Source organism: Patiria miniata, unplaced genomic scaffold (genome assembly GCF_015706575.1).
Source record: "Patiria miniata isolate m_02_andy unplaced genomic scaffold, ASM1570657v1 HiC_scaffold_10, whole genome shotgun sequence".
Classification (NCBI taxonomy): domain Eukaryota; kingdom Metazoa; phylum Echinodermata; class Asteroidea; order Valvatida; family Asterinidae; genus Patiria; species Patiria miniata.
The window spans coordinates 12,544,538-12,566,790 of NW_024037048.1; positions in this window are offsets into that span (position 1 = coordinate 12,544,538).

The window sequence follows — 22,253 nt, forward strand, 5'->3', positions numbered from 1 at the left end:
TGACAAATACTTTTGATCGACTTCAAACCTGGCACACACTTAGACCACCATCTGAAGATGTATGCCGAATCATGACGTCATCACGTGTCACGTGACGTCATTCGAAAAGTGCATACTTTATGGCCCTATATACAGGTACAGAACCGGAAGTCGGATCAGGTTCAAACTCGGTATGCAGGTATTCCGGAATGTGTTATATAGACAAAATTTACAGTGACGTCACGATGACGTCATCATGACGTCATCATGTGATTTTATATAAATTATTCAATTTTTGGACCTTTTACTCATATCTCATCAACGGAAGGTGGTAAATTCGACATTCCTTTTTTAAAAGGTTTATGTCAAGGCAGATAAACAAAATTTCGTAAAATGTGTGACGTCATCAAAAACGTGATTTTTTGATTCACATATAAGGGTATGTCCGATCGTTATGAAACTAAGTGGGTAGGTAGATATTGATAAAAGCATTGAAAATTTGAAGTAACGTCATCATGACGTCATCATGACGTCATCATCTGATTTTTATTATTTTTTATACATTTTAATGTTTTCTTCTAATTAGCAAAAATAACATAAAATATGGTCGGATCGACTTTAAACCTGGTACACACTTAGACCATCATGTGAAGATTCAGGCCAAATCATGACATCATCATGACGTCATCACGCGTCATGTGACGTTATCCTACAATTTTATACTATAAGTCCCTATATCTACAGAACCCCGAGGTCCAATCGAGTTCAAACTCGGTTTGGGCAATTCCACAGTTTGATGGACATGGCTAAGAAAAAAAGTTTTATTTTTTAACCCAGTTTCACATTTTTATTACAGATTATACATTCAAGTATGAGAAATTAACAAAGAAAACCCAATTTTATCAAACATTTTTTGAGAAATCGTGTCTTAAAGTGAAAAATATTTTTTTACTACAAAGAACTCAAACCGTTTGGTTACGTTTAAACATTGATTGCTATTAATGCAATTAGAGATATTTCAATCATAACCTTATTTAAAATTCTTTTGCAAAAGGTTTGTTAGGTCGTAGATAGATACAGAAAATTTCGAAAAAAATGTGTGACGTCACTATGACGTCATGAAAAATGTGTTGTTGTTTTTTACACTGGACACTTAGATGGACACTTAGACCACCATGTTTAAAATACTCATGTACATGTTCATTCAACTTGGATGAAACTCATTTACGGCAGTTATTGCTAAAACAGTCGAAACAGCTCAGTGTTTGTCCACAAACACATTTCTAGTTTTTCTTCTTTTTTTTCTTTTGTTCCACCCCAAATCCCATAGACTTTGTACACATTTATTAAGCCCGGCATTTTTACTAAAACAAACTAGTATTCTAATGAAACTGAACCAATGTCAAGACCCCACAGTGAACTTGTGTCCCGAAGAGTGATGTCATGATGACGTCATCATGGGTCACATGATGTCATCTTAAATGTGCAAACTTAAAGACCCTATATCTAGAGTTAAGTCCGATTGGGTTCACACTCGGTATGTAAGTAGACCTGGGTGTGTTTAGGTAAAAATTGAGGCGACGTCATCGTGTGATTTTATATCGATTTTTAAAGTTTTGAAGATTATCACCATATCTCTTGAACATTTTGAAAATTGTGTGACGTCATGTTGAGTCATCAAAAATGTGATTTTTCAAAACACATATAAGTCCGATTGACTTTGAAACTTGGTGGGTAGGTAGATACTGTTAATACCGGTAGTATGCAGATTTAAATCTGAAATGAACTCCTGATGACGTCATCTCCTAATTTGTTTTAATAATTTATCAACTTTTTACATTTTCTTCTTATACAAAACTTTGACATATTATTATTTACAAATGCGGAAAAGCCTATGTTCTGTTCATTGAACAGACATAGCTCTAGTTTTGTGATGTTGTTATTATTTGTGTATTTAGCTGTTTTGGAGTACATACAGCTCTTGTTTTCGTTACAGTTTTTTGTTTTAAGTTCTCCTTTTTCAGACTCCTCTCCATTGGTTTTGTACACGTATTTGTTCTACCCATACACTTTGGCACTTTCGGCAGTCCGATTTTGTGGAATTGACTTTGTACATGTCCGAAGCTCATGATAAAGTCGTTATCCTTGGGCAAAAAGTACAGATCTGACTACAAGGGTTCTCGGAGGCCTTGGTCTGGACTGTAGAAAGGTCGTAAAGTTAATTCCCAAAAGAGTGAGGCACCCACATTGTAACTGCCGTACTTTGACCAATTCATGGTTGGTTCAATATTACTTTCACTTGGGTTTTCTTGACTTTAGCCTTATTCGGTATATATGTTTTATGGGTAAACAATCCAATTTCCTTCTTTTTCTGTAAGCACACATTTTAGTTAGGGAGTACTTTGCTTGTTCTTCAAGTCAGAAACAGCTTGTGTTTGTCCATAAAAACATTTCTAGTTATTCTTTGTTATCCAACAAGCCCAACTGGAACATCTGTATCTTTAGCCTGGTGGTATATGGAACTCAGATGCACTACCTTTTCTGTGTTCCACGAGCATGGGGTGGGGTGGGGGGGGGGGTGGAACAACTCGTTGGTCGCACCACGAACCGGTGTATCTCGATTTTTTGCCAAATTGAGTTTTTGTCATTAATGTTATTATTTTATCAAAGTGCTCATTCTCAGAAAGTTTTATTCCAATCGGAGTTCTAATTAACTAAGAACGCTAATTGGACTGTGTGGCGTATCTCTAAAAAATGAAAAATGCTGCACCACGAAGTGGCGTATCCCGATACGCCACTTTACACGCTAAGTCCCATAGTGCTATGACGTCACAAAGGTGTGTCTACATGAAAAATTGGAATTTAGCGTTTCACAAACCGACGTATCTCTGTATCTGGCACACGGCCACTATTACGCGCGTAGTATGACATACGATAAACATGATAAAAATCTTTTTCACAAAGTGACGAAAAACTTTGGAACTGAATTTCTCAAAAACTAAGCAACTCAGATGCACACGGATTGCATACAATAAAGTTCAATCTATAATTTAATAGCAAAAATGAAACAGTTTGAATTCTTACACAGTGAGTATATTGAATGAGCCTACAAAATAATGACCAACTTTAAATCGGTTTTTCTCGAAACACAAAAAAAATGCAATACGTCGGTTCGTGGTGCAACCGACGAACTATATAGCAAAGTTGACGCACAGTAAAGATGGAACCCACATGCTGTACACTAACTTTTCAGCCGTTATCCTTATTGCACATGCATGCAGCAGGGAAAGTGTTGGTATCTTAGTAGAATGAGCAATACTCGGGGTAGTATGTGGACCATGGTATTTGGGATGATTTATTCGACCCCCATTAAAGAAAACCAGCCTGGCCGAATTACAACAATAGAAGTTCAATTCCACTGATAAAGAAATTCCACTTGGTGGCACAGCATTGTAATGTTTTACATTTGTGCAATGGAAACAGTAATAACAGTAATATTACTCAGTGACATATGGAATGTTCCATTCCACTTGGCTTCCCTCGTGGAATAGAAACCAATCCATCTGTCATCTCCAGGCGTGTGATATCCACTTTTAAAAATTTTCCCACTCCCCTTTTGTTTGCTTGACTTCACTCTTTTTTTTTAAGTTCGTCAATCTCAACTTGGGGGTCAAAAGTTACCCCATTTGTATTTCTTCTTTCACATCGATGGACCGGAGCAACGGTGATCGATAGTGCATGAAGCATTGCTTGAACTAATTTTAAAATAACATTCACGACATCGATCTGCAAATTTTTGGTCTTCAAGTTCTTGTGTATGTGTACGTATACCATATAAGAAACAGATTGTGTAGAATGCGAAATGAAGATGATAATTGGAACGATATAAGGACCAGGAACCAGTTAGTATTCGGCAATGACCCCGACAGCTTGAAATTTATGTCATGTAAACGTTTTGAAACGATCCCAAACAGTGGTACATGTATAGAATGTGGGGGTTCTAGACTAAATAAATAAATACATTTAAAAAAGCTAGCATTTCTAAATACGGCCCAAAAAAAGGGGAAATCCCCGCACGACACGTCTAGACTCACCCGACCATGTGTGATCTTGAACATGTTGAGGAACAATGGAATTAAGCATAAACAACATGACCTTGAAACACGAGGGGGGGGGGGGGGGTAATACCGCACAACCTTGCAAGTTCTATAGCACAATGGAATTTGGCATAAACAATGCGACCTTGAAACATGTGGGGGGAAAAAAAGCTCCCTACCTCTGAAAAGGTAGGGAGCTATTTTTTATAATAAATGGAGGGTAATATGATCAGACAGATGGCTACTTTAAAAAAATATATATAAAAGTTTTATTAAAAATATCATTTTTTATTAAAGACATTTTAATTCAAATTAGGTTTGCCCTTCACCGACGTATAAACATTGTATACTCATTGTGTTACCTCCAGAGTGAAAGTTTGAAAAAAATCGCTCGGGTGGGACTCGAACCAACGACCTCCTGTTTTCTAGTGTAGATGTCTGACCACTCAACCACCGAGCTAACGGGATCGGTTGGCTAATTCGAATCAGATGTACATAGCAGCGGGTACCGCATTAACTATTCATAAGATGGAATTTTGCGTCGGGGTGATGTAAATCAAATTAGGTTTGCCCTTTACTGACGTATAAACACTGTATTCTCAGTGTGTTACCTCCCGAGTGAAAGTTGGAAAAAGACATTTTAGTTTAAATAAATAAATGCATCCTTTCCAGAGTGAATACATCGAGGTATTTGATAAACTGCCAGTTAAAATACCGACTACAAAACCACCACCACCCAAAATCGCACTCACATTAGTCCTTGGACCATCCGTCTGTCCGTCCGTCCATCCGGGCGTTCTGACCATACCACCCTTGTGGGGTGATGTTCCTTTCAGGACACATCACCCCACTATTTTCACAATAGAAAAACATCACCCCAGAAGAGAATCTTTAGAAAAGGGATAATGGGAACACAATGCTATCACCCCACAATTCTGTCTGGCTGGAATGTCCGTCCGGGCAGCTTAATTTCTGGATGATAACTTGAGTTAAAAATGTTGTTTGGGATTGTAACTTCAGTAGGGGGTTGCCCTTAGAAGTAGGTAAGTTAGGAGTAGTTTTGAGGTCAAAAGGTCAAAGGTCAAGGTCACCATGGTGAGTTAAAGGTAAATGGTTTCCGGATGATAACTTCAGTTAGAAATGAGATTTTGGTGTCTAGCTTTGGTAGGGGGTTGCCCTTGGGAATAGGCAAGTTGGGTTTGGTTTTGGGGTAAAAAGGTCAAAGGTCAAGGTCACCGTGGTGAGTTAAAGGTAAATGGTTTCCGGATGATAAATTGAGTTTCAAAAGAGATTTTTGTGTCTAACTTAGGTATTTATTTATTTATTAAATGGTTTATTTTAAAAACATCATATCGCAGCCTCGCAGCCGAATTGCACAATGTTTTACATGATTTACAAATATTGTTAAAAGACAATGCTTACATACAAATAAGAAACACGAAACTATGACACATACCAGTAAAAAACACTTATTAAATATTACATTTAAGGGGAAAAAAATACATAATCAGCCCTTGAGCTAAAATTATAAACTTCTTTGATAAAATTCAATTTAAAGAGTCAGTTTTGTAATAACCCGTAAATATAAAGTGAACAAAGTAAAAGAGTTGTGTTGGAACATGACATATGCATTAAAAATGTAAGAGTTATACAGTGAGATACAAGAGACTGAGACTGGTCAATTAATAAGCTGTTGCTACTCAATAGAGATAAATATTACTTCGCATTATAAAGTCTTATCAAAGATGGTATTGGGCTGTTTCTCATTCTTGTTGTTCTACAGCGAGGCTCTGGAATTTTTTTAGTATGTCTTAACTGTCTTGCGTTTTCCGCAGATGGAAGAAAATTCTGAAACTGTTTTGAATGGGTTATTGTCTTTTGCATGAACGAAGTACACAATGATACTCGCCTTTCTTCTAAGTTTTCCATACCTAGCACATTTTTTGAGTTCTCATAACTTATAAAACGTCTGCCAAGAATGATTCGAAAAGCTCGTTTTTGGATTGACTCAAGAGCTAAGCACTGCTTGTTGGTGAGACCACTACTCCAGACTGGAGCCCCATATTCCAAGATGGGGCGAATATAAGAACAGTACACTGTCAACAAGTCATTGTCGGGCAGACGATGTCGTTTGAGGACACGTAGCATATGTAATTTTCTATTTGCTCTCTTAACAAGATCAACTACGTGTGATTCCCATTTCAGGTCATTTTGAATTAGAATGCCGAGTAATTTAAGTACATTAACACACTGCAACGCATGGCCATTAATGCTAATTTCATTCATTACTGCAAGATTCCGTAAGAAATTAATTTGCATTACACAACATTTAGCAGGATTCACTTTCATGTTATTGTCACTCGACCACTTTACAATATGTGTAACCGCATCTTCCATTCCAGAGGGCTGGTCTGTGCTCCGGGTTTCAATCAGCGTCATGTCATCAACGTATTTATAGGCATTTATACCGTCTAGTGCACATGCATCGTTTATCATTGCGAGAAAAATAATAGGGCCCAAACATGTTCCCTGCGGTACTCCAGCATGTAGCACAGACCAGTTGGACATATGCGATCTATACCTTACACATGTTACACGTTGTTGCCGCGATACAAGGAAGTTTGTTATCCATGGGATCAGACTTTCTCACACTCCTAATTTCAATAACTTTGAAACAGCAATGGAGTGGTCTATGCGGTCGAATGCCTACGAGAAATCGGTGACAAGCAGAGTTGATGTAGATTTAGACTTCTCTGCATTCAGAAATACATTGTTTAGAATGTTTATTATGCAGTGTGAAGTCGACAAGTTTTCCGGTTGCCAAACTGGTTGGGGTCCAATCGAGGTTCTATGTCACGTAACACCCACTTCGCTATTTTCGCGAAGTGATCCGTAAGTGATACCGGGCGCAACTTTTCTATAGTTGGGGGGGTGTGCTTTGGGAATACGTATTACAATCGCACGTTTCCATTCATTCGGTACGACATTTTGTTGGAGCGAAGAGTTAATGATGTGTGCAAGGGTGTTGCCAATTCATAAGAGAACTGACGAATCACTCTCGTTGGAACACCGTCTGGACCTCCAGCGGTGGTTCGCCTGATCTTCGATAAAGCTTTTTCAACCTCCCACGGGTAAATCATTGGAGTCGGCTTCGGTGCTGGCAGAAAGGCAGGTAGTTCTGAAGCGTTAAGTGGGCTCAAATCCTGTGATATCGCTATGAAATGGTCGTTTATTGCATTGGCAATGTCTATGTCATTGGTCGGGTCTATTCCCGGTACTGCGATCGGCTCTTGCTCCCGTCTGTCACCGGTCATCACGCGAATTTCCCGATACCACGACGAGGGGTTGCTTTTCTTCAAGCATTGAACGCGAGTAGGGTAATACTTGTGAATCGTTTTGGATATTATACGCTTTACTTAATTACGGAGTCGCTTCCAATTGTCACTGTGGGTTGGGTCGTACGCTCGCTGTCTCTCTCGAATAACAGATTTTATTTCACCATTTATCCACGGCTTGTCCTTCGAGTGTTACTTACTTTGCCGAGTCGGGAAGTGAAGATCTAGCTTTGTGCAGTGTGTGGTAGAAAGCCTAGCACTGTGCGTTGACGTCATCTGGCTCTGTAACTTCCAACCAGTCATATGAGCTATCGCACTCTCCGGCATTTGACGATTTATCCTTATATTGGTGCAATTAGGTGACGGGTGATAGAACTTTGGGCTCCATAATAACGATGCATGATCAGACCGACCCACAGGTGACATAATGCGAACTCTTTCATAATATTGACTAATGTTTGTAATAATTTTGTCCAGTGTTTGGGTACCTCTCGTTGGCTGTTGCACTATTTGTTTGTATTGCTGATTATTCAGGAGAGGGTTGATGTCAAGTTGGTTAAAATCACCCAGAAGGATGAAGGCTGCATCGGGATGTTTTGTTGAGAGATGGTCTATGGTTGACTGTAAATGTTCGATCGAAGGTAGGGGGTTGCAACCAGTTTGTATTGATGCCTTAACACTGAATGGAATATAAAGATATAACTTAAGAGTGGTTTTAGGTCAGACTACGGTAATTACCTTAAGAGCGGCGGGAAATGCGTGGAGGGGGCGGGGCCCAACCCCCCACCATGTACATTTTGGCTCATATCGTCGCAAGGCATTTGTTAAATCCTGCCAAGCAACCTCGTCCCCAGTGCTTACTTTATTTCCAACACGGTTTCCAATAGTAAACCCTGGATAGGAAATTTTCTTCCTGTATCCTGATTCGATACCGCAATTGGCTAGTAATGGATTTTTATCGTGTACTTGGTGTTGTTATTCTCAACGTGCAGTACGTGTTTTCGCGATCATTAGTCCACGCCTTCTCGAAAATATTAATTTTCTTTCCAATTTGTTAATATAAATATGAAATGTGAATTGATGTGATACTGCATATTGTTTCGTTAAGATCGTAACAGTTTAATTGAATAAAAATCGTGTTTTCGTAACTCACGCCATGCTCGCGCTGCTACGAATTGACTCTGTTTTTACCCCAGACACCGCATACAAAAACAAACGCTAATTTAACGCACATGCAGGCACCAGACTATTCCTCATTTGCATACGTGTTCAAAAATCTTGCACATGCAAATGATCCAATACCAGGGTGAGAGAGCAGGTAGTGATGGGCGCGTACTGCTCGACACCCTGGGTACGAGGTTGCCTGCCAAGTTTCTTGCACCGTTGTTCTGATGTCTTGCCGTTATCTTGACATCAAGTTTATGAAAATAGGGCATAACTTTGTCACGAAATGTCCATTTTCCAACACAGGTACCGGTAGGCCTAAATGTTAACTTTTCCCATTGAAAGTACATGCACATGAAAGCGTGCATGACAGTGCCGACTTACAGATTGAATTGAAACTGTGCAAATGTACTAAAAACTTAAAATTGGGAAAATGAAACCATTTTTATTGATGCCTTGGCACTTGTGGAATATGAAAAAAATATAACTTAAGAGTTCCTTTTGGCCAGACTAATTAACTTAAGAGCGGCGCGAACAGTGCGGAGGGGGCAGGGCTGCAACCCCCCTCCGTGTACATTTTGGCTCCTACCGTTGCAATGCATTTATTAAATTCTGCCAAACTTCTCTGATATGTTGCAGTTTTTTTGACACCACGTTTATGAAAATAGGGCATACCTTCGCCACAAAATTTTCAAATACAAAACAGGTATAAGTTTAAATGCTAACTTTTCCATTACATGTTCCATAACGTACATCGGAGGGCGCATGAGAGCGCCGACTGACTTTAAATGACCACGACAACAAAACATTTCAACAGGTTGAATTGAAACTTCACAAATGTACTATACTGATATTCCGTTGTCCATTAAAGTAATTACCGATGTGGGGAGAGCATATCAGATTTCCGTTGCCCTGGGACATCTCAATTAACTTTGTTTACCTTAGCACTTTTATTCTTCAAAACTTCTGATTGATGATCTTTTCACGGAATCAAAGTAGCCAAAGCGCTTTACCCAACCATGAAACATTATTTCAAGTTCACGATAAGGCCTTAAAAAAAAAGTGTTATGTTGGCGTAACCCGACCGACCCTAAAAATGCGGCCGACCCTGGATATTTTTTTTTTTTTGAAGGGAAGAAATATAATTAAAATCTATAAAAATGAATTTTAAATACGTTTTGAAACCATTTCTGACCGTTTCTCCTCAATTGTATGACGATAGCGCGCGTGGAACTTTGGAGTGCACAATGTTTTGCACCTTCCTCTCCATGACACAACGAACTTGCAGAAGATCGCGCATGCCTACAGGCAGTGCACGTACGGAGATCGATGCACCATGCATGCATGATAGATGCACATGTACAATGTACAGTACATGTATAGCCTCGTCCTAGACTGTTGCACGGCGCGAACTGCTACATATACTATTGAAAATACTTCGCTATTTATTCCATGTTAAAAAAAATAGTTCATTATAATATAAATTATTTTAATTAATATTCCACTATTTTACACGATAACAATTGATATATATTTATTCTAAAAATGGTAAACTATTTTGTAACCCCGGCGGCCGATGCGACCCGCCGGCCGGCCCCCGGCCCGTGGTCCGGTTACGTACGTACGCAAGTACGCCGTCGCATCATGGCGCCCGGTACCGAAGCGTACAGTCACGACAGCGTTTCCATCAAGGGCAAATGGGGATCTTCGGTCAATTTCAACCGTTTAATGCAGATGAATTTGAGTCTAGAGCTGGGGGTAATCGCCTAGAGCTGTGCCGATGGTGTAAAAGCGGGTTACACCGTGCTAAAAATACAAACTTCAAAGGAAGAATCGGGTCCATATAAAGATGTCGATGCAGATGAAACGGCTAACATTTTGTCTGATTTTGGATTCCGCTTTTTGATATGTACTTTTGGAAAGGTTGATGATGAGTTTAAAAGTATATAAATATTGTGTGTAGCCTTGTTTTCTTTTGTTATCGTGTACTACTACCGGCTTAATGTCATTCTCGTTGCTGGGATTAAAAAAAAAAACAAAAAAAAAAACAACAACAAAATGACCTACCTACCCTATTTTTTCTGGCCTGTTACGCCAACATAACTTCTTTTTTTTTAGGCCTAACCAGCCACATTTTGTAACCCTTTTACAAAACTCACTGGTGCATTGTTGTAACTTTGTCTGGCTTGCTTTTTATAATAATTGATATATATGTATGCTTTGTTGCGCCTGCGTCGCCGTGCATGAAAACAGGGGACATGGGGATCAGATACTCTAAATAACAAAATCGTCTTTGGGTCTGAATTCTTGAGATCCTGTAGAACAATAGTCAAAACTAGATGTATGTTTGTTGACAAACATATGGCTGTTTCACTATTGTGTTTTTTATGCCCCGCGGCGAAGCCGAAGGGGCATACTGTTTCCGCCTTGTCCTTCCGTGGGGGGGTGTGAGCTTGTCTTACATACGCAGTGTGGACTTCCGAACAAAAGACGTCCACATAATGTAGGTAGCAGCGACGAAGTGTGGACTTACCCCACGTCCACACAGTGTTTCCCCATTTCTGGAAAACAGGTTTAGAGGCATTTTTGGGTTAGGTTTATGTGTAGCAGAATGAAGAGAAACACTAAAGGGAATCATTGAAAAAAAATTGGGTTGTAAGAGATTTCACAGTTTGAGAAAAATGAGTTTTTCCACTGGTGTTCCTTAACTACACGAAAAGAAAGGAAAGTCCACACTAGGTATGTGAAACAAGTCTGGGTGGGTGGGTGTGTGTGTGTGTCCGGACAAATCTTGTCAGCACGATAACTTGAGAAATTCTTAACATATGAACTTCAAATTTGGTTTGTGGATTGTTCTTGGTAATCCTAAGAAGCCTTTTGCATTTGGGGCCAAAAGGCCAAAGGTCAAGTTCACAGTCGCTAAAACAATAGAAATCTTGTCAGCGCGATAACTTGAGAAATACTTAAAGGGAAAATACAACATTTGCAAACATCAAAAAATAATACTACCAAATCATTTTGAAATACCTTGCTGGACTGTTAGTGAATGACAGTGTAAAGCATCCTGTAAAATCATGGTACCTGGTATACTGTCATTTTCAAGAAAAGTGGTATTTTTGTATCAATTTCCAACGCTGATCGGCCGATCAGCGTTGGAAAAAACTGGCTTTTTTCAAATACTGGCCAAATTGACCATCGCACTTGTTTGCAATCGATTACAAACCTATGAACGGGTACGAGCCAGCTAGACTGGTTCCCTGACCTTACAATTCCCCAATGTATGTAAACTGCTCTGTTTCTTCTTATATGGAGTCAGGGAACCAGACTACAGGAAAATGATTGTTTTTCTTGGTTTTTATAGAATTTTCGAACCCAAAACCTCAAAAAAGTCAGTGTAACTATATTTGCTATATATTTCCAACCCCCCAATTCCATCCATTTCTGAAAATTACAGCAAAAGCAAATGATGTATATTCCCTTTAACATATGAACTTCAAATTTGGTTTGTGGATTGTTCTTGGTAATCCTAAGAAGCCTTTCGCATTTGGGGCCAAAAGGCCAAAGGTCAAGTTCACAGTGACTAAAACAATAGAAATCTTGTCAGCGCGATAACTTGAGAAATACTTAACATGTGAACTTCAAATTTGGTTTGTGGATTGTTTTTGGCAATCCTAAGAAGCCTTTTGCATTTTGGGCCAAAAGGTCAAAGGTCAAGTTCACAGTGACTAAAACAATAGAAATCTTGTCAGCGCGATAACTTGAGAAATACTTTACATGAGAACTTCAAATTTGGTTTGTGGATTGTTCTTGGCAATCCTAAGAAGCCTATTGCATTTGGGGCCAAAAGGTCAAGGGTCAAGTTCACAGTGGCTAAAACAATAGAAATCTTGTCAGCGCGATAACTTGAGAAATACTTAACATATGAACTTCAAATTTGGTTTGTGGATTGTTCTTGGTAATCCTAAGAAGCCTATTGCATTTGGGGCCAAAAGGTCAAGGGTCAAGTTCACAGTGGCTAAAACAATAGAAATCTTGTATTTATTCTGAGATTTTAGGGATTAGGGATTAATTCATATAAAACCTACAGAAGACACTAATGCTGTCAATGAATGTTCCATGTGACCAAGGTACATGTAAGTTGATGTTAAAAGAGTGGTGTTATGTCATGGAAACAGTCACGTTTGCGGGGCATTTGTGTTTGTAAACACACCTGACTTGTTATGTCATGTTATAGACTACGGGAGATAATAGATGTGAAGTCGAAAGTTGCAAAATCATGAGGACAAATGGTACAAAACATATGCTTAAAAATGCAGATTGGATTGAATGTCTATTCTTATCTGATGACGTCATCATGACACGGCTGATATTGTGATCGATATCATATTGAGGTTTAGGTAGAATCTATATTTGTCAACTGAATGGAACTTGTCGCATGTAGTCATATCAACAGAAATTGTGCACAATTTTGCGAAACCATTTTTCCATTGATATTTAGCCTCCAAAATATGCAACTTTACTATGACGTCATATGTCATGTGATGACGTCATCATGACGCCACTACAATGTTTATCTATAACGCATCCCGGTCTAGGTACAAACCAACTTTTAACCCAATCAATCATGTAGTTCAGGAGATATATGCCTTTAAAATATATTTATTGACTATGACATCATATGTCACGTGATGACGTCATCATGACATCATTTTTTTATGCCCCGCGGCGAAGCCGAAGGGCATACTGTTTCCGCCTCGTCCTTCCATGGGTGGGTGGGTGGGTGGGTGGGTGGGTGGGTGTGTTCCTGCATGGCATTACGCCTGAGGACAGACAACAAAAGGAGCACAAAGGGGCCATTGATCCTAGAAGGAAGGTGCCTATTGTCCTCGAACGCAGGTTTGTGTGCTTAGTCTATGGGAGAGTGTTATATTACAGGGACAAAGGAAAACACAAAGCCAATCCTCGAAAGCATAGCAAAAAACGACAGCGTGTGGGTGGGTGGGTGGGTGGGTGGGTGGGTGGGTGTGAGTTTGTCTTACATACGCAGTGTGGACTTCCGAACAAAAGACGTCCACATAATGTAGGTAGCACCGACGTTGTGTGGACTTACCCCACGTCCACACAGTGTTTCCCCATTTCTGGAAAACAGGTTTAGAGGCATTTTTGGGTTAGGTTTATCTGTAGCAGAATGAAGAGAAACACTAAAGGGAATCATAGAAAAAAAATTGGGTTGAAAGAGTTTTCACAGTTTGAGAAAAATGAGTTTTTTCACTGGTTTTTCTTAACTACACGAAAGCAATGGAAAGTCCACACTAGTCATGTGAAACAAGTATGGGTGTGTGTGTGTGTGTGTGTGTGTCCGTCCGGACAAATCTTGTCAGCGCGATAACTTGAGAAATACTTAACATATGAACTTCAAATTTGGTTTGTGGATTGTTCTTGGTAATCCTAAGAAGCCTTTTGCATTTGGGGCCAAAAGGCCAAAGGTCAAGTTCACAGTGGCTAAAACAATAGAAATCTTGTCAGCGCGATAACTTGAGAAATACTTAACATATGAACTTCAAATTTGGTTTGTGGATTGTTCTTGGTAATCCTAAGAAGCCTTTTGCATTTGGGGCCAAAAGGCCAAAGGTCAAGTTCACAGTGGCTAAAACAATAGAAATCTTGTCAGCGCGATAACTTGAGAAATACTTAACATATGAACTTCAAATTTGGTTTGTGGATTGTTCTTGGTAATCCTAAGAAGCCTTTTGCATTTGGGGCCAAAAGGCCAAAGGTCAAGTTCACAGTGGCTAAAACAATAGAAATCTTGTCAGCGCGATAACTTGAGAAATAATTAACATATGAACTTCAAATTTGGTTTGTGGATTGTTCTTGGTAATCCTAAGAAGCCTTTTGCATTTGGGGCCAAAAGGCCAAAGGTCAAGTTCACAGTGGCTAAAACAATAGAAATCTTGTCAGCGCGATAACTTGAGAAATAATTAACATATGAACTTCAAATTTGGTTTGTGGATTGTTCTTGGTAATCCTAAGAAGCCTTTCGCATTTGGGGCCAAAAGGCCAAAGGTCAAGTTCACAGTGGCTAAAACAATAGAAATCATGTCAGCGTGATAACTTGAGAAATACTTTACATGTGAACTTCAAATTTGGTTTGTGGATTGTTCTTGGTAATCCTAAGAAGCCTATTGCATAGCTGCCAACTGTTACGAATTTTTCGTAATTATTACGAATTGTTTGTTAAATTACGAAAATACGATATGCCACTAAAACATTACGAATTTCCCATTTTCTACCTAACGAAGAAAAAAATACTTGTATTTTAAGTATCGTTTTTGACCGAAAACTTCTGGCGAAATGTCGCGATAATGGATGGACTGGTGACAAGTCTAATAAGAATGCAGTCAAGCACCTGATAGACATCAATGCAGTGTGCGCAGTGAAGTACTTGAGGACCAGACTAAATCTATTTTTCAATGGTGTGTCATTTGTGTGCTGCATCTCGTGGATGTGTGGTTGTGTGTACTGTATGTGAATTGTGAGTACTTTTCAGTGACGATCGTGAGCACATTTGGTCGCTTTTTGCTGGGATGAGTCTATCAGTGCGAGATTTTAATCATGGAATTTAATAAGATTATGGTTGGAATAATTGGTAATAAAGTTTGAGTTTGTCACAACGTCCAGAAAAGATAAATCAGCATGCGTTTGCAAGGTATGTTGATGGGATATTTCTATTGCATACGGTGGCCCTAAATCAACGTGTGTAAAAACATTGATACGAACTCGAAACTCCACATCGATAGCATGCATCTCAAAAAAAATATGCGCACATGTTATTATTGTTATTATTTATTTGACTTCAACAAACAAATACAGACATTGAAACAAAATTAATTTTTTTTTAATTTTTTTTAATTATTTTTTTAAATTATCTTTTTGCCTACAGTACATTATTATTCACAACAAGAAGGGTATGCACATGTATGTGTACATGTAAACCATGTATCTGTACTCGATGTTGGTAAAGCTTTTGATAAAACGAGCAGTTGAAAATGACCGCGCGGGTTGATTACTAATTGGGATTTTGAAAAGTTGGCAGCTATGCTATTGAATTTGGGGCCAAAAGGTCAAGGGTCAAGTTCACAGTGGCTAAAACAATAGAAATCATGTATTTATTCTGAGATTATAGGGATTAGGGATTAATTCATATAAAACCTATAGAAGACACTAACGCTGTCAATGAATGTTCCATGTGACCAAGGTACATGTAAGGTGATGTTAAAAGAGTGGTGTTATGTCATGGGAACTGTCACCGTTGCGGGGCATTTGTGTTTGTAAACACACCTGACTTGTTTTTGTTTTTATAAGATTTGAAGTCCAAATTTGAACCCAATCTGACCTGTAGTTCTTGTAATACCGGCCATCAAAATATGTATTTTTATGATGATGTCATATGTCATGTGATGATGTCATCATGACGTCACTTTAATTTTCATCTATAACACATCCCAATCTAGGTACATACCAACTTTCAACCCCATCGGACCTGTAGTTCAGGAGATATTGGCCTTCAAAATATGTTTATTTTATATGACGTCATATGTCACATGATGACATCATCATGGCGTCAAGTTGATTTTCATCTATAAGACTTCCCGGTCTAGGTACATACCAACTGTCAACCCAATCGGACCTGTAGTTCTGGAGATATAGCCCAATCTGTCAGATCTAGCCGAATTCTGCTTGAAAATGGTCACAACAGAAAAATCGCATATAATGTGATGTCACGTGACTCATGATGGCGGCACAATGAAGTCAATGTTCGGCACACAACTTCAGCTGCTGTTCTAAGTGTGTGCCGAGTATAAAGGCAATCGGATTAATTTTAGTGCCCTAAGTGCCGGTAAGAAAAAAACGTGTACAAATGCTATGGGCAAAATGACTGAAAAAGAAAAAAAAGAAAAAGAGAGAAAAAAAAAAATGTTAACGGGAAAAAAAATGTTAACGAAAACAAAGGCTGTTTTTGGCAAAATGCCGAAACAGCCAATACATTTCTGATTCATTATTTAGACTTCGGACATGAAAAGTTGGCATTTTGAAGTAATAGTGAAAAATGGGTGTACAAAGATCTCTCACATGGGCATCGCGAGGAGGTGGGGGGGGGGCAAGGGGGGGCGCTTGCTCCCCCTAACTGGAAAAGCAAAAAAAAGAAGAAACAAAAGAGGAAAAAAAAGGAAAAGAGGCACGAAGTCATTACTGGTCATTTAATGGGTGTGTTTTTTTGAGGGGGGGGGCAAATGTTCTTGTCCACCCTTGAAAAATCACCATACACTGGAAGAGTACAGGTATTTTTGAAGGGGGGGGGGGACTGTATCAATAAACAGGGTATACAAAGTTAATTGACCTTTCGAAAGTGACCAGAAGGCAAATATGAAATATTTTCTCCCATCCGATCATTATATTCATAGCATGAAGAACCAGCGTACGGAGTTTTGTGCTTTAGTCTCAAAGTGCAAAACTTTTTACGATATTTGACCTTAACAGCTCCGTCAGCCTATACTCACTGCCCCTTAAGATTCAATTAAAGCTTTAGCTTCAAACCGGAAAACTGATATGTACTATATAATTTATCTTTCATTCGCCAGCTCCTGCTACCTGTGCTTTCGCGTTATTACCTATTATTTTAAGCAGAAGTTGATATCTCTAATGAAAAACTCCCGAACATCTATCGACATCTGCAAAGTTTCAATTCCACCTGTTAAAATGTTTTGTTGTCATAGTTATTTAGAGTCGTCACTCTCATGCACCCTCAGATGTACGTCATACATAAAAAATGGAAAAATTAACATTTAAGCCTATTCCCGTTTTGGTATTTGAAAATTTGTGGCAAAGGTATGCCCTTTTTTCATAAATTTGGTGTTAAAATAACCGCATGACATCAGAATAACTGTGAAAGAAACTTTGCAGGATTTAACAAATGCCTTGCGACAATAGGAGCCAAAATGTACGTGGTGGGGGGTTGAGGCCCCGCCCCCTCAGCGCTTTTCCCGCCGCTCTTAAGGTAATTAGTCTGACCTAAAACCACTCTTAAAAAAAAACGTAGGTGAAGGGCAAAACCTAATTTGATTTATATCACCCCGACGCAAAATTCCATCTTATAATAGTTTTATGCGGTACCCGCTGCTATGTACATCAGATTCGAACCGGCCAACCGATCCCGTTATCTCGGTGGTCGAGTGGTAAGACATCTGCACTAGAAAGCAGGAGGTCGTGGGTTCGAGTCCCACCCGAGTGATTTTTTTTCCAACTTTCACTCGGGAGGTAACACACTGAGTATACAGTGTTAAAAAACGTCGGTGAAGGCAAAACCTAATTTGATTCACTCTTAAGTTATATTTTCATATTCCATGAATGCTAAGGCATCAATACAAACTGGTTTCATTTTCTGCTCTACTGTTGCGTTGCAACCGTATCAGCGAAATGGAAAAGAGGGGTGACGGCCACGCCCACCCTCCGTGCTCCGGGCCGTTCTTAAGTTAATTAGTCTGATCTAAAATCATTCTTATGTTATATTTCCATTATCTACAAGTTCCAAGCTATCAAATGATACTGGTTTCGTTCTTGTTCTCAAAATTTTGATTTAATGCAAAATTGGCCACATTTGGCATGGCGCCAATGGGCCTTTGTCTGATCTAGTGAAACTTAAGACTGGCCATTCTGTGATCAGGGTTGGTGATACTATGCTTTAAGACAATCAGGGGATTTGTTCCCGAAATTTTAATAAAACACCATCCAGCTCTCAGTCTAACCCAAAAACAAAGCCCACACGTGTTCAGCCAACCACGATATAGATTTACTTAACGCATTAATTATCCAACTTAAAACGCTGCCCATGATACCCCGCAGAGCATCCGAACATTTGCAAAATTAGCGAGTTGTTTTTGGATCCACTCTTTAAAACCACCAGTCTACTTCACTCTACTTACCTGTAGAGCAACACTACTTATGCATATTCCCCCTACCGGCAGGTATTTTCGCTAAGAGTTATATACAATAGCGCCCTCCAGCGCCCTACCCATAACACCCCGCGGCATGCGTGCCTCGTGAGCGTCCTCTTTTCTCTTAGCGGCAGGTCGGGTAGGACGTGCATGAAATAGCTCGCTGTTTGCCTCGTCATTTACTACCCTTTTTTGCGTTGAAGAGAAGTATTTAATAAAAGATTTAGTAATAACATTAGTTTGTAGAGTTTCATCATCTTCTGGGTTTCATTTATTTCATAAATATGAAGCGTTTGGGGAGGGCCGATCTGTCATTAACCGTTAGGGATAGCTCTCCCACGGGACGGACCGAGTTCTCGGGGGACTCTGCCGTTAACGCTCCGACGTTACCGCGGCAGCAGTCTCTCGTCCGGCACCCTCAGCCACAGTCGGCTGGGGGAGTTGGCAGTTCCGCCGATCAGTTAAGGGGACCTCGGTCACCTTCTCCGATCGACTCGGGCGGAACACCCAAACTAAAGGCACACTCCGGCAAGGTTCCCCTAAAACATATCTCCTGTGCCGGAGCAAAGCCTAAGAAGGGCCGTCAGGGCAAGCGTGGCTCGGCAACGAGCGCCGCTTTGGCACCTAGCCCTCCCCCGGTCACGGGGCAGCCCGAGGGGACTAGCCGTCACACTTCGGTGGGCTCTAGTCACCCGTGCCCTCCCGACACAGTGCCGAACACCACTGGTTGTCGGGATGGGCTATTGCACGGGCTACCGGTCCGTCCAGCGCTCGCTCAGCCCACGGGGCCTGAGGCGCTGTCGGCCGGGTGCATTATGAGCGATACGGAGCCGATCGCCCCGGGGGATCCCGGGCCGACGGCCCCCGTGCTAGTTGCTCAGAGGGACTACTCTCGTCATCGGAATTTTTCCATTGTTCGGGGGTCCCGGTGCCCCAGGTGTCTTCCGAGTTTTCCTCGGACACACCTCGGGGCCGTTCTTCTAAAAAGAAGAGTAAGAAGAAGAAGGCTGCACGCCGATTACATCGTTCTTCTTCGGGGTCTGACGACTCCTCTGACCGGTCCCGCCGGGGCAAACGCTCCCGGGGGGAGGACGCGGTTTCTAGGGCAGATTTCCTGCTGGCTTTCCAGTCAATTTCCGATACGCTATCGGCTATGTCGGCAGGCCGCCGGGCGGGCCCTATTGGGGGCCCCCCTGCAGCGGTGGATTACGGCCCACAGCCATCGGTCGTTGGGCCCGCATCACAGTCTTCAGTCACCGGTCACGCTTGGGTGGCCCGGGAACAGAGGGACATACCGCACACAATTAGTCGTGCTCCGGCGTCCCCGCCTGCGGTGAGGGCTTCACAGTCGTCGTGCGTTGGTCACGGTTGGGTGGCCCAAGCACAGCGGGACATACCGCCCGTGGTTGACCGTACACCGGAGGCCCGGCCTGCAGCGAGCGTCTCGCATGCATCGGCCGTGGGCCACGGTTGGGTGGATCAGAGGCCGCGGGACCTACCGCGTACGCTGGGATCCCCACCTGTATTGAGTATTCATCCATCTATGCAGTTTGACTCGGAGGAAGTTGTCCAGCCACTACCGCGTGGCTCGGTACAACTCGCCCCCCCTGACGGCGCTCGTTCACCGGAGTCAACTCGGCCCTCACAATCGGCTGAGTCATCCGATGACGACGAGGAATCGAACCAGACCGTTTACAGCGGCTGTCTATCTCTGAAACGGAGCTCCGTTTAGTACAGAGGGATATGATAAGAGTACTTCATTTACCCTCCGCTGATGAGCCCCCTCCGCCTGATCATAAATCTTTCAAGCGAAGGACGGGCTCCGCATCTAGCAGCGATAAGATATTCCCCGTACTTCCCTTAGATCAGGTATGCGTGGAACGTATCGACAGCATCATGTCAACTGATAAATGGCGGCCGTTTCTCAGTCGAGAACGGGATTATTTTCGTTTCCCGGCTGAAGATCAGGTGAAGTTCTTCACTCCGCCTACCATCCCCGACGCCGCAAAAGATAAACTTGCGGCCGATGAGAGTGGTTCGTCTTCCAAGCGGCCCTTTGTGGACAAAACACGGGGTAAACTTGAAGATGTTTTGAAGAAGATGGATACAGCTTCACGCTTCGGTTTGAAATCAGCGTCTTTCCTGCTTCTTCTCACGGAATATTTGGCCGTGGGCTATGAAGAAGATTCGCCGATTCCAGCAGATATGCTGACTGCGGCCCTTCATTGTCTCGACCATGGTCTACGCTCAGTGCTTGATCAATTCGCACGCGTGTCGACCCTATCAACGTCCACCCGCCGGGGTAACGTGCTCGATGCACTTTTTCCTCCCGTCGCAGGGTGCTCGCAAAAGACTTGAAAATCTCCCCTTGACGGGCCCGGATCTGTTTGCTGATAAATTCGAAGAGCAGATGCGAGATGAGGCCAAACGTCTGAAGGCTACAGAGAAAATCAACTTCAAGAAGCCTCCAGCACCGGCGCCCAAACAGCAGCGGGGTAAGGGCAAAACATTTGTCATTCCCCGCCGCAAGCCTCTGAAATCTGGTCGCGGTGGTTTTCGTGGCCGCACGGACAATACTTCCGGTGCGCGCGCCACGCAGGCCCGCACGTTCTCTGGACAACAACGGCCCCAATCCGGTCATGGTTTCCGGGCACCGGCCCCCCGTTATCCCGGGGGCTGGCGCAAGTGACTTAGTAGACTCGTGGCGGCCTCCCGCCGTCGGACCCGTGGGAGGCCGTCTCCGAGACTTTGCGGGGTCCTGGGGTTTAATTACGTCCGACCGGTGGGTACTCGACACGATGCGGCTACGCACTCGAGTTCTCGAGCACCCCCCCGTCAGACATGATCGTTCGACCGACGGTAGTTCCGTCCGATCCTACCAAACGTCTCTCCCTCGAAGGGGAGATCAGTTCCCTCCTCGGGAAACGGGCAATTCGCCCGCTCCCTCCGGGGGAGACACGGTCGGGTTTCATGTCGACCTTCTTCCTGGTACCCAAGAAGGAGGCCGGCATGTGGCGCCCGATTTTAAATCTAAAACCCCTCAACAAATTTATTCGGCCAAGACGTTTTCGCATGGATACGCTCAACATCATACTCCAATCGATTCGTACTCCTGCGTGGGGAGCCAGTCTAGATCTGAAAGATGCGTATCTACACATTCCTGTCAGACCAGACCACTGGAAGTTTCTTCGTTTTCAGTACGAGAACGTCCAGTACGAGTTCATGGTTCTTCCGTTTGGTCTAGCCACCTCACCCCGGGTCTTCACGCGTGTGGTGAAGACAATCGGGGCCGCATTAAGAAAACAAGTGTGTGATGATCTTCATGTATCTGGACGATTGGATCATTATTGCTCAATCTCAGACGGCCGCATCAGCGGCACTCAATCTGACTTGGCGTCTAGCGGCGGATCTCAGGTTTATTATCAACGCCGAGAAATCCCATCCACATCCATCCCAATTCCCAATCTTTCTGGGAGCGTCACTCGATCTCCAGAAGGGATTGGTTCGGCCTACGGAGGAACGAATTGTAAATCTCCAACAGTGTGTGTCTCTGTTTCTCCCGACGACCATGGCCCCAGCGCAAGCCTGGCTAAGGTTGCTCGGTCTTATGGCCAGTATGGTAGATGTGGTGAACTTTTGCAGACTAAGGATGCGTCCCATCCAATTACATCTGCTGTCCTTCT